Here is a 15,329-nt window from a genome sequence, read left to right on the forward strand (position 1 = left end):
GTGCGAGTTCAGCTTTCAGGAACGGAAAAGACGCCTGACATCTGCTCCCGTACTCATACCACCAGATTTTTCTAAGGACTTTGTTATCTATTGCGACGCCTCGCGACAAGGACTAGGTTGCATACTCATGCAAGATCGTCATGTGATTGCCTACGCTTCTCGACAGTTGCGTCCACATGAGGATAATTATCACACACATGATCTAGAGCTTGCAGCCGTAGTCCATGCACTCAAAACATGGCGACATTACCTTCTCGGTAATCGTTGCGAGATTTTCACCGATCACCAAACTTTGAAATACATTTTCACCCAACCGGATTTGAATCTCAGTCAAAGACGTTGGGTCGAGTTGATCACAGATTACGACTTAGGAATAACTTACACCCCGGGCAAAGCCAACGTCATGGCTGATGCGCTAAGTCGTAAATCTTATTGTAACAACTTGATGTTACAACAAAGTCAACCACTTCTCCACGAGGAATTCTGTAAGCTTAACATTCACATTGTTCCTCGAGGATTTCTATCCACCCTGGTGGCGAAACCTACCCTTACGGATCAGATCATCAAAGCTCAGAAGGTAGATCCGGGAATCTCCCGTATTAAGAGAAACATCAAGAAAGGAGTCGCGGATTGTTTCTCCGTTGATGACCAAGGCGTTGTGTTGTTTGGAGACCGTCTAGTGATTCCCAAGGTACGCAACCTGAGGCGTTTGATCCTTAAGGAAGCTCATGAATCTCCTCTCACCATTCATCCCGGTAGTACTAAAATGTATCAAGACCTACGCCAGAGGTTTTGGTGGACTAGGATGAAGAGAGAAATTGCTCAATACATTGCTAATCGCGACGTCTGTCGTCGTGTTAAAGCAGAGCATCAACGGCCTGCTCGCACCCTTCAACCTTTGGCTATTCCTGAATGGAAATGGGATAAAGTCGGTATGGATTTCATTACCGGGTTTCCCAGGACCAAGAGAGGGAATAATGCTATCTTCGTTGTTGTCGATCGTCTTTCCAAAGTAGCCCACTTCCTACCTGTTCGTGAGAGTATAACCGCGAGCCAGCTAGCTGACTTGTACATCTCCCGAATAGTGTCTCTTCATGGTGTTCCATTGGAAATTAACTCAGACCGTGGAAGTCTCTTCACCTCTCGATTTTGGGAAAGTTTCCAAAATGCTATGGGAACTCGTCTCTCCTTTAGCACCGCCTTCCACCCTCAATCAAGTGGTCAGGTAGAACGAGTTAATCAAATTCTGGAGGATATACTCCGAGCTTCTGTCATCTCTTTCGGCATGGATTGGGAGAAATGCCTTCCATTCGCCGAGTTCGCTTATAACAATAGTTATCAAGCTAGCTTGGGCAAAGCTCCTTTCGAGGTTCTCTATGGTCGAAAATGTCGAACGCCTCTTAACTGGTCAGAAACCGGGGAAAGACAACTCTTTGGCCCGGATATGATTCAGGAAGCAGAAGAGCGGGTTCGCATTATTCATGAGAAATTGAAATCAGCCCAATCTCGTCAAAAGAGCCAATATGACCGCAAACATAAGGCTATGACTTTTGAGGTTGACGAGAAAGCTTACCTTCGGGTTACTCCTTTAAAGGGAACCCATCGATTCGGTATCAAAGCAAATTGGCTCCTCGTTACATTGGACCCTTTCGCATTCTTGCCAAGCGAGGAGAAGTTGCCTACCAATTGGAACTACCTCCGCATCTTTCCAGAGTTCATGATGTCTTCCACGTTTCTCAACTCAGGCGTTGCTTCTCGGATCCTATCCGTGGAGTGGACCACGAAACGCTTGATCTCCAAGATAATCTCACATATCGGGAATATCCCGTTCGAATCCTTGATCAAGCCGAGCGTACCACTCGACGCCAAAATATCAAGTTTCTCAAGGTTCAAAGGTCACACCATTCCGAGAAAGAAGCTACTTGGGAAAGGGAGGATCGTCTTCGACTTGAGTACCCCACCTTCTTCCCAACGGATCCTAAATCTCGGGACGAGATTCTTTTGAGTGGGGGTGAGTTGTCACATCCTAGCTAGTTCATGCATTAGAGTGTTGCATCATGTTTACTTTTTCCAGAAACTTGAAATGGGGATGACAGAAACCCCAGCACCCCCTCTGAAAACAACTGGGGTTTAGTAAAATTATTTTCAATGAACCTGAAATGCCCTTCTAAAAATTCCTCCCTTTTTGTCTTGGGTTAGGACCTCTGACAAAATGGTTTCACAATTTTCTAGGACACATAAGGTCACTGGATTAATTCTTTATCTATTTGCATTTGGGCATTTAAATGCTATAGAATAATTCAAATGCCCAAATAATTCTGGATTTAAGTGAGGGCTGTTAGGAATAATCCCAACAGATCCCACAATTATTTGCAGGATTTTTGGAAACGTTTTAGTATTTTTAATAAAGCCCTACACTTACAGGAAAATAGGAAAAACAAAACAGAATAAAGAGAGGGAGAGAATCTTACCTGGCAGCCCACTGGCCGGTCCAGCACTGTGCTGGCCCGCGCCAGTCAGCTGCTTCCTCCCGCCAGAGCGGGCAGAGAGGTGACGCCGGCGTGCGCGAGCTCGCCACGGCGCCACCTGCTTGCCGCTTCGCCCGTGGACGAGCTGGATGACCTCCACGTCGCGCCCCGAGCCCCTAGACACTTCCATTCGCCCCCTGCACCTCTCCCTCGCCTCCCTCCACCATGGCCGACGCAGCCGCTGCCACCTCGCCGACGAAGCCGTAGCCACCGCCGTCTCCGCGTCACCTGACCGTGTCCAGCAGCTCCGCCGTTGTCTTCTCCTTCGAGCAGGCCGGGCCCCGAGCGCTCGCTTGCCCCGAAGCCACTGCTCCGACCTCGCCTTCACCGCCCACCGCCGGAGATCCCCTTCGCCGTCACCGCCGCAGCAGTTCGTCCCTGACAGCGCCGCCTAGCTCATCGTCTTTGCCGTGAGCTTCTGCCCCTTCCCCTTCCTCTCGTTCTTGCTGCCGCCCTCTGCCTCGACCGCAACAAGCAGCACCGCACGCGCCGCCGCCGAGCTCGTCGCTGACGATGCTCCGGCCACCCAACGGGCACGCCACCATGCCCAACGAGTTCACCTCGTCACGTAGGCCACGTAGGACCTGGCCTTGAGCCTCCAAGAGCACCACAACGACGGGTCCGACCTCACCCGTACCCCGGCAGCCGCACAGCTCGTCGCCGGCGTCATTTTCAGCGACCCCGAGCTTCACCTCCACCACCAATCGACGCGGGTTGCTCCCAGCTACGCGTAGGTGCCCTCCGCCGCCCCTTTGGTCGCCGGAGGAGGAATCCCGCAGCCTCCGCCGCGTCTGGACCTCGCCGGCGGCTAAACGCCGGCAAGTCAGCGTGGTTTCACCATGGGTTTGACTCCCCAGAGTCACTGATAGTAGGGCCCGCCTGCTAATTAACCTGAGTTAGATTTAAATTAATTCTAATTAGTTTAACTAACAAACTGTGACACTGACACAGGGGACCCACACGTCAGGTTTGACCTGGACCGCCCCGTTGCCCGCTGACGTCATCATGACACACTGCTGACGTAATAAACAATTTAATTACTGGAATTATTTCTATACAGGAAATTCCAGAAAATATCACAAACTTCAAAAAATCATAGAAAATAATCTATAGCTCAGAATGAAAAGATTTATATATGGAAAATAATCAGAAAAATCCAATCTATCCATCTGTACTGGTTTCATGCATGTTTAAGCAACTAACCTGCTGTTTAATGCAGAACAAGATAAAGCACTAATAAGGGCCACTTATGAGCTTGGAATTTGAATCTTTGATTCAAAATGGTCCAAACCCATCTGGTCTTAGTTGCATTAGCCCAATACATTTATTTTGCCATGTCTCATGCATGCATCATATTGTTGCATTTTGCTTGGTGTTGATTGTGCTTCGATGTGTTCTTCGTGGTAGGTTCTGCCTCCGAGGATATTCACGAGTATCCAACTGAAGGGCAGTATTCCACCACCACTCCGTCAGGCAAGCAACCCATTGATCATTTCGATACAAACCCATCTTCTTGCTTCTGCTCTCGTTTACTGCATTAAGACAACGCGATTAAAACTGCTGTGTGTTGCGGTAGTTGAACCCACTTTCCTTTGCAAGACCTGTCATTGCCACAGTAACTAGATGAAACCCACTAGCATGTGTAGGAGTTGATTGAGCCATGTTGTGTTCCTACAATGCTATGCTTGCTACGCATAGAGTCGTGTCAGGTCTGGCTCATCAGGGTGATGAACTAGAGTGAAAGCATGTGTCAGTAATGAGAGTGAGGTGTTGAATATGTTTTGGTAAAGGTATCGATGAGAGGCCATGTAGGAGTACATGGTGGGTTGTTTCATTGAGACCGTCCCTAAGAACTGAGATCTGTATGTGTGATTTAAGATTCAGCTACTACCACGCATTGGGCCCGAAACCAATGGACCCCCTCGGCTTCTTAATCACCCTTGTCCTCTGTCCAGGAGTTGCATGTAGTTTCTGGTGTTTGTAGTAAGCTGGAGGCCGTGGACAGCGCTGACCCGAGGGGTGGGCTGTGATGCGGTAGGCTCGTGGCACGGTGTACCGAGTCGCCCGTTTGGTGTCCCGGGAACCCTGCACACATCGTTTGGGGCCGTATGTGGAAACCTCGGCCGGACTCCCTGCGGATGGAACCTGAATAGGCGATAAACCTGGACTACAGACTTGAGTGTTTAGGTAGGCTGTGGCCGACACCCACGTTGGGCTTCCACTTGAAGGTTGCCGAGTACATGTCGTGTAACGACGGTAAGTGGTGAGAGCGTGTGTGACGAAGTACACCCCTGCAGGGTATAAAACTATTCGAATAGCCGCGTCCGCGGTAAAGGACTACTTTGTCGCTTATGCAGTTCATAGACAAGTAAATGGATACTACTAAAAGCCTCAAGATAAGTGTGAGTATCGTGGATGGCTCTCTCGTAGGATGACGAGGGAGGATCCACGGTGGAGTATTGAGATGGTGAGTAGTGGACTCGTGTGCGAAAACTATTTTACAAGTGGTGTCTCGTAGGATAGCTTAGCCAAGAGTCAAAGCTGGCTTGCTGCAATAACTCCACTACCTTCTTGAGAATGTACATGTATAGTAGGATCTGTTGTAAGACTTGCTGAGTACCTTTGTACTCATGTTGCTACAATTACTGTTTTCAGACGACAACACCGCCCCTTCCGATGGGTTCTATGCAGATCTCGACATTGACGAGTGACTTGCCACCCAGGTGGTGATCTAAGCTTGTGAAGGGCCTACGTAGATAGACAGGCTTCGTCAAGCCCTCTTTCTTTCTAGTGTCTGTACCCAGACAAGTTTGCTTCCGCATGTGCTTGTATGTTTGTATGACTTGAGTGTCGGGTCATGTGACCCCTATCTGTATGAACATGTTATGTATGGCTCTCCGGAGCCCTTTAAATAAAGTACTTTGAGTTGTAGAGTTTTGTTGTGATGCCATGTTGTATTTACACATATCGAGCATATTGTGTGTATAATTGAAATGCTTGGTATGTGTGGGATCCGACAATCTAGTTGTTTATCCTTGGCAGCCTCTCTCATGGGGAAATGTAGTCTACTGCCTCCATGAGCCATAGTAGTCCGCTACAGCCCGGTTCACCAGAGTCCTGCTAGCCCAGCACTACTGCTCTGGACACTTGACTGGCCGGCATGTGTTTCACATCATTCCTATGTCTGTCCCTTCGGGGAAATGTCACGCGGTGACATCCGGAGTTCTGCCTAGCCTGCTACAGCCCGGGTTCCCGGAGTCCTGTTAGCCCAGTGCTTCAGCCCGGATTCACACGCTGCTGACCGACACATTCGATGTTGATTCATGAATGCCTGTCCCCATACGTTAGTGCCGCTTTGGGTTCACGACTAGCCATGTCGGCCCGGGTTCTCTGTCATATGGATGCTAGCGACATTGTCATATAAGTGAGCCAAAAGGCGCAAACGGTCCCGGGCCATGGTAAGGCGACACCCGTGGGAGTACCATGCGTGAGGCCGCAAAGTGATATGAGGTGTTACAGGCTAGATCGGTGTGACTTAGAATCGGGGTCCTGACAGCGTTGGCATCAAATCCGGACTGCCTGTAGGTGCGTTAAGCCAAACTGGTCGATGTCGAGTCTAGAAATGCTTTAGTTATATGTAGGGGGGTTGATTGTGGGAGGGAACGTAAGGCGCTTTTACTCCTTTACCTTATGCCCTTTGATCTGAGTCATTCTCTTCTCATTCTATGTGGGTTAAGGACTAGGCTCTCTTCTCTCTATCAGGTTCACGTGTTACTAATCCGTAGTAGCTTATAGGATTGTTGGTTCCATGCTTCAGTTCAGTTTCTACTACCTTTAGTATGTTGTCGGTTGAACCAGAACCTTGATATGATGTTGTTGAGTGGTTTTGCAAACTGTTGTGAATGTCTCAAATCTTTTTCCGAGCATTTACAGCCGTTATGCTGTCCGAATTCTCCTAGAAATTCTAATGCCTTTGCATTATTTCGTCCTTTCAGATGGCCACCCGTTCCCAGAATCAAGTGGTTCGTCTGACCCGGTGCCTCGATGTACCTGGTCACACGGCCATGCTGGTCTGAGTGATGGTTGAGACAGGCTATCGATGGTATCCCGAGTATACCGTCGAGGAGCAGTTTCGAGACTTTAATCAAAGTCAATATCTTTGCACAGTCAGGATTTACCCTTCCTATCCTGGAGCCACTGAACCCCTCCATTGCTCTTATGGACATGGGGTTACCATCGAGATGTCCGTGCAGGACGCAGCTTACTCGATGATGACTATCCTACGAGCCAGAACTGCCTTGCTTCAGAACACTGACTTCCGCTATATGCCAGCATCACTCCCTGGGGCACAAGGGTACTATCAGGCTATTTACTGTGACTCTACCCATGAGGATTCACTAGTCCGCACCACCGCCGAGATGCTTGAGGACAAGGACCGTGAGAATCATCCTTGCGAATGGAGCTCTTTAATGCTCGTTCTGATCACTGGGCCACTCTGACATGGTTTGCACCTGCCATGCAGGCTGGGTATATGGACATGAGGGACTTGTACCCCGTGCGGTCTGGTCTGCCAGATTGTATGGAATGGCGTGATGTAGGAGGCATCACCCCTCCTCGTGGACCCCGTCTGCCACCGTTTGTTGGACCAAGGCCACATCCGAGTCCCTATGGACCGCAAGCTCCACAGGACCGACTGTTTCCAGATGATCATGTTCAGCTCCCAGGACATGGTGGTGATCTTTATGAAGATTACTACGGAGACGTCTGAGTTGGTAGTAGTTTCACTAGTATTGTAACAGTTGTATTCTCCACAGTCCTGCGTGTCTCGTGGGATACGACTTGGTGTGTATCACGTTCCGGAGGTGTAGAAAAATAATGTATAGGAGCTTGGAATGCCTCTGATGAGATGTATCGTCTTTCATCGTAGCTGTACTCTAGCCTGGGCTTGTACTAAACTATGTATGGTGTGTACGACCGTTGGTATATATATGTCAGTTGCTATATTACCATGTCATACTGATGATCATCTCTGCATTCCGTGTTATCCATTACATTCCGCATTTCCTTGCCAAGATTTAGCCATCCTTGTCTAAACCATTGTCTTGTTTCTCCTAGGATGGTCAACACCCGCAACAACCCTGCTGTCCAGGCGCAGGGTGAAGCCAATGCAGTTAGGGGGAGAATCTGCCTCAACCACCTTCTCTGGCCGAAGTTATGCTGGAGGCGGAAAGAAACAAGCATGAGACTAACCGCTTGCTAGAGCGAATTGAGCAGAATACTGCACGTCATCAGAGGAACGACTTGGTGTCCATCAATGACTTTATCAAGTTGTACCCACCGAAGTTTAACCATTCCGTCGAGCCCCTCGATGCGGATGATTGGCTTCGCAGCATCACCCATAAGCTACGTTCCGCCAACGTAGCCGAAGCTGATAAGGTTACCTACGCTGCCTATCACCGCGAAGGCCCTACTAGCCTTTGGTGGGAAAACTTTGAGGCTATGCGCCCAGCCGGCCAAATCACTACTTGGGCTGAATTCAGTGAGGCTTTCCGTAAGCATCATATTCCGGAGGGTCTCATAGATCATAAGCGGGAAGAATTCTGCAACTTCACCCAAGGCAGACTGACTGTGGATGCATACAGCCGTGAGTTTGGAAATTTAGCATGCTATGCTCCTGAAGAGGTATCCACCGACGCCAAGAAGCAGGCAAGGTTCCGCAAGGGACTTAGCCCCAAGCTTCGCCGTGATCTTCGTCTGCACGAGTGCACCTCCTTCCAGAAGTTGGTCAATAAGGCCATCAGTGCTGAGACAGGTCAGACTGACTATGACACTTCACGCAAGCACCCCCGCGATTTTGGTTCCTCATCCGGCTCTGGATCTCAGAAGCGCCGGGTCTGGATTCCAAACACTGCTCTGCCACCTAGGTTCACTCCGAGGCCATCCTTTGAGGCACCTCGCCCCAACCAGCAGTATGCACCGCCCAAGGTCTATGGTGGCCCCGCTGCTAATGCTGCTCCACGCCCCAACGTTGTGACATGCTTCAAGTGTGGAGAAACGGGTCACTATTTGCGCAAGTGCCCCCGGAACAACCCCAATCAACCTGGACAGTCCGTTGGCCGTGGTAAGCCAGCAGGAAAGACTTACTACGCTAAGCCAGACACCACTGCACGTGGCCATGTCAACTATGTTTCAGCTGAAGAAACTCATGAGGATCCCAACGTCGTCCTTGGTACGCTCCTTGTTAATTGCCATCCGGCAACTGTTCTTTTCGATACTGGAGCATCTCATTCATTTATCTCTGAGAGCTATGCTCGATTGCACAACACCACATTTTGTGACATGCCCACCTCCATGGTAATTCAAACCCCTGGTTCTAAGTGGCAAACCTCTAGGATAAGCCATGGAAATGAAATTCTTGTCGACAGATTGGTCTTCCTTGCATCACTAATAGCTCTCAAGTCCTCGGACATAAATATCATCTTGGGTATGGACTGGATGTCAGCTCATTATGCTAAGATTGATTGCTCTTCTAGAACTGTTCAACTCACCCATCCGTCGGGCAAGACAGTCAATGTTTTGACCCGAGTGTCTAAGCGTCAGCTTTACTCATTAAATGCCAACCCTCTTCCAGACCTTGAAGATGTTCCGGTAGTCCGTGACTTCCCGGATGTCTTCCCAGAAGAACTGCCAGGTATTCCACCTGACAGGGATGTCGAGTTCGTGATAGACCTTGTTCCAGGAACCGTCCCAATCTCTAGAAGACCCTATAAGATGGCACCCCTAGAACTAGGCGAGCTTAAGAAACAACTCGATGAGTCCTTGAAAAAGGGTTTCATCTGTCCTAGTTCTTCTCCGTGGGCTTGCCCCGTCCTCTTCGTCAAGAAGAAGGATGGTACAGATCGGATGGTTGTAGATTACCGACCTGTCAACCTAGTCACTATCAAGAACAAGTATCCGCTCCCCAGGATCAACGATCTGTATGACCAGCTCGTTGGATCCTCAGTCTTCTCTAAAATGGATTTGAGGTTGGGCTACCATCAAATCAAAATCAAGAATGGGGACATTCCTAAAACGGCCTTTGTTACTCGTTATGGCCAATACGAGTACACCGGCATGTCTTTCGGTTTAACCAATGCTCCAGCCACCTTCTCTCGGTTAATGAACTCGATCTTCATGGAGTATTTAGATAAGTTCGTCTTGGTATACCTCGATGATATACTCATCTACTCCAAGAATGAGGAAGAACATGCCGAGCATCTAAGACTAGTATTGACAAAACTTCGAGAGCATCGCCTTTATGCTAAATTCTCTAAGTGTAAATTCTGGTTGCCAGAAGTGACCTATCTAGGCCATGTTACGGTATCTACCTATGTTACTATAACCATCTCTCTCTTCTTTAATTTCCTACCACATTAGCATGTTTGCGAGTCCCAAGTGCATGATACTACTTATGTTACCCCCACTATGGCCAGCCTAATAGCTAACCTTGTTGTGATGACAAGATAGGACATGGCACGCACTTGGACGGAGGAACTAGCCTGCATTGTGCATTTAAGTTTTGTCTGAAGTCAATGTGCCTCTACTTTCACTAGACTTATAGAAAAATGTGTCAACATTCACAATGTCAAATCAATATTTTTACACTCATTATAAAACGTAGTTCTTATACTCATTATAATCAGTATTGTAGATATTGATATTTTTAGTATAAATTTGGTCGTGGGATTTCATTGATGCCTGTCAAAGCGTGGAGGAAGCGGAGCTTAGGGCTTGCATTGCCGGTCTCTACATAGGTATTTCTCTTCATAATCCTGTAATTTTAGAGACTGATTGCGCTTTTGTGGTAGTGTCTCTTGCATCGGGGGACTATGACAGGTCTGCTATGCGTGACCTGAAGATGAAAGCGTTGAGCATCTCGAAGTTGATCAACAATCTTCAATTGTCAAAGATTAGCTGTTCGGCCAATAAGGTGGCACACTTAATCGCTAAGTATAGCTTTGACAATAGATTAGATGGTATTATTGTAAATAACGTACCGCCCTGTGTGGTGAATATTGTATCGAATGAGTGTACTGGTGTAGCTGGTTAATTAATATAAGGTGGTGTTCAAAAAACTATAAATTTGGTCAAACACTTTGCAAACGGTTGACGGGAGTAAAAAGGACCAGCGGGGGTATCATGCATGCGAAGTAGGCAAAAAAATTGCTTGTCTAAAAAAAGGCAAAAAAATTGCGCATTTATAGTCGGTCGAAGTCCCAAAGGGCGCGACCGCGCGAGGGAGGCGAAGGTCATGGGAGGCCCGACGTTTGACGGAATTAAGTGAAGTTACATCCATGAGCCGGCATGGCGTGCGAACATGCAGAAGCTATACCGTCAGGCCTACGATATGGGTCTAGTAGACATGACATCTAGTGGGTCCCGCATAGTTCTCGAGAACTCTTTGGGGGCTTGCAGTCGTTTATCCACCGGGCAAGCCAGCAACCCCACGCCGTCCGCACGCCCTACTCGTCCCCATCTTCTACCTTACAACAGTTCGCTCCCAGTCGTCCCTTTCTTTCACATTAGTTCGCTCCCAGTTTTTTTTGCGGGGTACAACAGTTCAACTTCTCCTAGCCCTCCTCCAAAATCCATGGCCTCCCAAATCTCCATGGTCGCCGCTAAGTACCAGGTTAGAGCCATCACCGGCGATCAGTTCATCGTCATCTACACACGTGGATCCGAGACGGTGAAAGCATGGCTTGCTCGCTTCCTACGCATGTTCAACAGTTCAACGGATGAGTGGGTTGCTGGGCTAGATGTTGAGTACACCACAGTCCTGGGACGAGAGAAGGATCTAAAGGACGAAGAGAGGAAGAAGCCCGCCGTGATCCAGGTTTGCGTACATAACGTTTGCTTGGTCTACCAGATATGCCATGCCGACGTTGAGTACCAGGATTTTAAGAACTTCCTCAAGGACAAAAGAGTGAAATTCGTTACTGTAGGCTTTAAGAACGACAAGGATGTCCTGCGTCGGATAGGTCTTGTTGTAGGCCAGCCCTTCGATCTCCAGAAGGCAAGCCTGGTGTCCTCCTCTCAACCTTCAATGCTGACCCTGGCAGCAGCCATGATTGATCCTTCGTACGCTAAACTGAAGAAACCTCATCACGAGTTTCATCATGCATGGGAGTCGAAGACATTAGATGAAGATCACATCCTGTACATAGCAATGGATGCCTACCTTTGTTTAAATATCTACAAGGGTTGGATGAAGAAGCAGAGCCCAGTGTCCGTTTCAAGCAAAGAAGCGTCGGCGAAGAGGAAGAGGAAGAGGGACGAGGACGAAGTCGAGGACGTGGACTCGGACTCCGAGTAGGTGGCAGTGCCGTCGCTCATGCTAGTTCTACTGCAGTGTGAAGCGGACTAGTTGCTTAGTTTATTTTCAAGGGTGTGTTGTGCTGAGGCCCCAGCAGAACTATGTTTATGTTCTTTCTCGTTATTTGAACTCTTTAGTACGTACAGTAGTCCTAGTACTATGTCCTACTACTGTTCTTCTTGCAGTTGGTACTACTGCTCGTATCTTCGTGTTCCTACTGTACTTAGTACGTTCGTACTAGTAGTATAATTTGGGTCAGTCGATTTGTGAAAGAAGTTCGACGGAGCGAAGGAAGAAGACGGCAGAAGCGGTGGAAGAAGCCCTTCTAGCCATCCATGTTGCATCAAACGGCTCACATGAGTCGACTGACCCAAATTGCTCCTTCAGATTGCAGGATCCACGTGGCATTCAAAGTCTTGAAGGTAGATTCCGCGTCCGCACCCGGTTTGCGGGCTCGACGCGCGCGCGACCGGCTTCCGCTGCGACAGCCACCATGCGCGCCTCCTCCGCGCGGGCGGAGACGACAATGACACGCTAGTACCTCCTCGCCGGCGTCCTGGAGCACGCGCTCGTCCTCCTCTTTGTACGCTGCGTGCATAGACGTGGCTCCACCAGCTGCTCGCGTGCTTGGCAGCGCGGCGGCATCACGAGGAGGGACTGCAGACGACGTGAGCGGGCGAGCCTTTCGCTTCATGGCACAGGGATGGCGGCGACACGGCGGTGATGGGCGAGAAATTGTTGGCCGGAGCAGGCGGGCGCCGGCATGCGCAACGGCGGCGGCGGCATATTGATGAGTGCGCGTGTGGGAGCTTACTTTAGTTTTATATATAAGGTTGGTCAAACTTAAAAGAAAACCGTACTAGTACATGTAAACATTAGACTTAGGCAGCGCTTTTATTAGTTAGTACCGCAACCACGATACGGAATCCTGTGCAAGCGCGTGAACCGCGGCCGCGCGGTCGATCGAACGGTGCGTCACCGTGTCGTGCTCGAAGGACATCCACCGAACCTTTTTGTGTGTGTGAAAACAACCTCGAATATTACTCAACTTTTTTTTCCTGTGAAAGTTCTTGACGCTGCAATATTTCCATATATTTGAATTTAGCTCCAGTTCGTGTTTATTTGGATTTGGACGTTTTAGGTGCGCCCTAGTTTTTTTTAATACTGATTTTGTGTGTGTGACTGAGAGAGAACGTGTGTATGTGTCCATATGTGTGTTGTGGCGGAAGGGCAATGTGGAGACGGTGTGCGTGTGATACAGACATAGAGAGGTGTGAATGTGCAAATGATCATGCATGAGTGAGACATAGACAGATGCCGATACGTTCTGTATACATGAGAGAACGGTCTTCCAGTTTACTTGTGTGTGTGTGTGTGTGTGAGGGAGGGAGGGAGAGAGAGAGACAGAGAGAGGAGCATCCGTAACACAACAACCATCTCTCTGGATTCGTCCGTCCCTCGCACTGATAGGAAAGTAGAGTAGGCACAGATCCTCCACAAAAGGCTTATCGTTTCACTTTGTCTCGCTTTCTCTAGAATCTCTAGAAAAAAGAATAGAAAAAAATGGATTGGTTTAGATCCATCTTAACCTGCTCTGGACTACCAAAGCGTTATAAATATAAGGTAACTTGCCTGGGGGAAAAGTGACGTCAATACCATTTCAATTACATAAAAAAGGAGGGATATTCTCTGCATAATTTTGCATTGGATTAAGTATTCCAATTTTGAAAAGGGTTCTCAAAAATTCGAGATAGATCTAATTATACTTTTTTACCCCCAGATGAACCATATAGCCAAGAGAAACCATGAACCAGAATAGCTCGCACGGTCGCATGCAACACATGCATCAACGCGCACATTTTGACACCCTCACCCGGCCCTGCCCACCTCAAGGCCCGCACATCTCTTCGTGAATACCCATTTCTCTCCTTAGGTTTGTTTTCTCTCAATATCTGACACACACACACACACACACAGAGAGAGAGACACACGCAGCACAACACACACACATACTCCCCCGAGCACACAATTCATCCCCAGCCAAGGTTATACGGCGACCACTCTCGCTTGTGCTTCTTTGCACCCCAACATGCACAACACCTCAAACTTCAAAGAGGGCATCGAGCAGATCGAAGACGGTGACCACACCGCGCTAGAGAATGCGGGGTCATTTGGAAGCAGGGTGATGTGACGACGGCTGACTGACTCCTCCCCCCACCCTCTCTCTCTCTCTCTCTCTTGCACAAAATTACCAATCCCTCTCTCCCCCGCACAAAAATGTCAATCCCTCAACCCACGAGATCCTTCCCCTCTCGTCCATGTTTTTCCAGTTCTCTCATCAAACATGTTGTCTCTTCTCCTTCCACGTATACAGAATCCAGATGCACACACATCTCATGTATATTACATGTATCCATCTTTCTCACAGACCTAACTTCTTCCTCTCTCTATCTCTCTCTCTGTCTCGTTAGGTTTGTCTCCTACTCTCTCGTCCACATACATACAATCTTTCCCGCCCTATCTGCTCCATCTTCAAAAGCTCTCTCTGCATGTTTCATTCACACATTGGGATATGTCAAAATGTTGCTTCTATAATGGCTGATGTAGAGTTATGGTTGTTTTTGTTGCATCCTACAAAGTAATAACTATGAAATGCATTTAGATTCTCATTTGACTAGGATTATGTGAGTTTGAGCATGTTGTGAAGTACTATAGACCTTGTATACATCTTGGGATTCGACAATGATTGTAACTATTGAATTGTATAGACCATTACATTCGAAGTCAATAGCCTAATATATTTATTTCACAATTTCAACAAATGATTAGTTCACTACAAACAAAGAAAACAAATGTGTACTCCCTCCGTTTTTATTTAAGTCCGCGTATTAGCATTGGTCAAAGTCAAGTTTTGTAAACTCTCAGAAATCTTATAACAAAAAATATTAACATATACAATAACAAATAAATACCATTAGATTCATTATTGAATGTACTTTCACATCATACATATTTGTTATGGTAAATGTTTATATTTTTCTATAAACTTGGTCAAACTTTAGGAAGTTTGACTTCGGTCAAACCTAATATGCAGAGTTTACTACTACTACTCGCTTGTTGCTTAGCCGAATCACTCAACACGCCACACGGGGAGTCCAGTGTCACAAAATTTTGAGGTCGGCGGGAAAATCTCCCGCGACCCTGATTCGAGCAGTGGGAAGTTACCATCATAGCCTTCGGAACAGGCCTATGGATGACGCTGGGTAGGGGGATGTTTTCGTAACTTCAGGTTCACCCTACCTAGCCAACCCCACCCCGGCACCCAGAGTAGTACACCTGAATACTCCCCATTTTCTATCCCCACCGCAAAATAGACTTCTCCACGGCACCGCAGCCTTCGTGCTCCTCCCCTTTACATCGGCGCACTCGTCCACCGCAGCACATCTGCC

This window comes from Aegilops tauschii, chromosome 1 (genome assembly GCF_002575655.3).
Source record: "Aegilops tauschii subsp. strangulata cultivar AL8/78 chromosome 1, Aet v6.0, whole genome shotgun sequence".
Classification (NCBI taxonomy): domain Eukaryota; kingdom Viridiplantae; phylum Streptophyta; class Magnoliopsida; order Poales; family Poaceae; genus Aegilops; species Aegilops tauschii.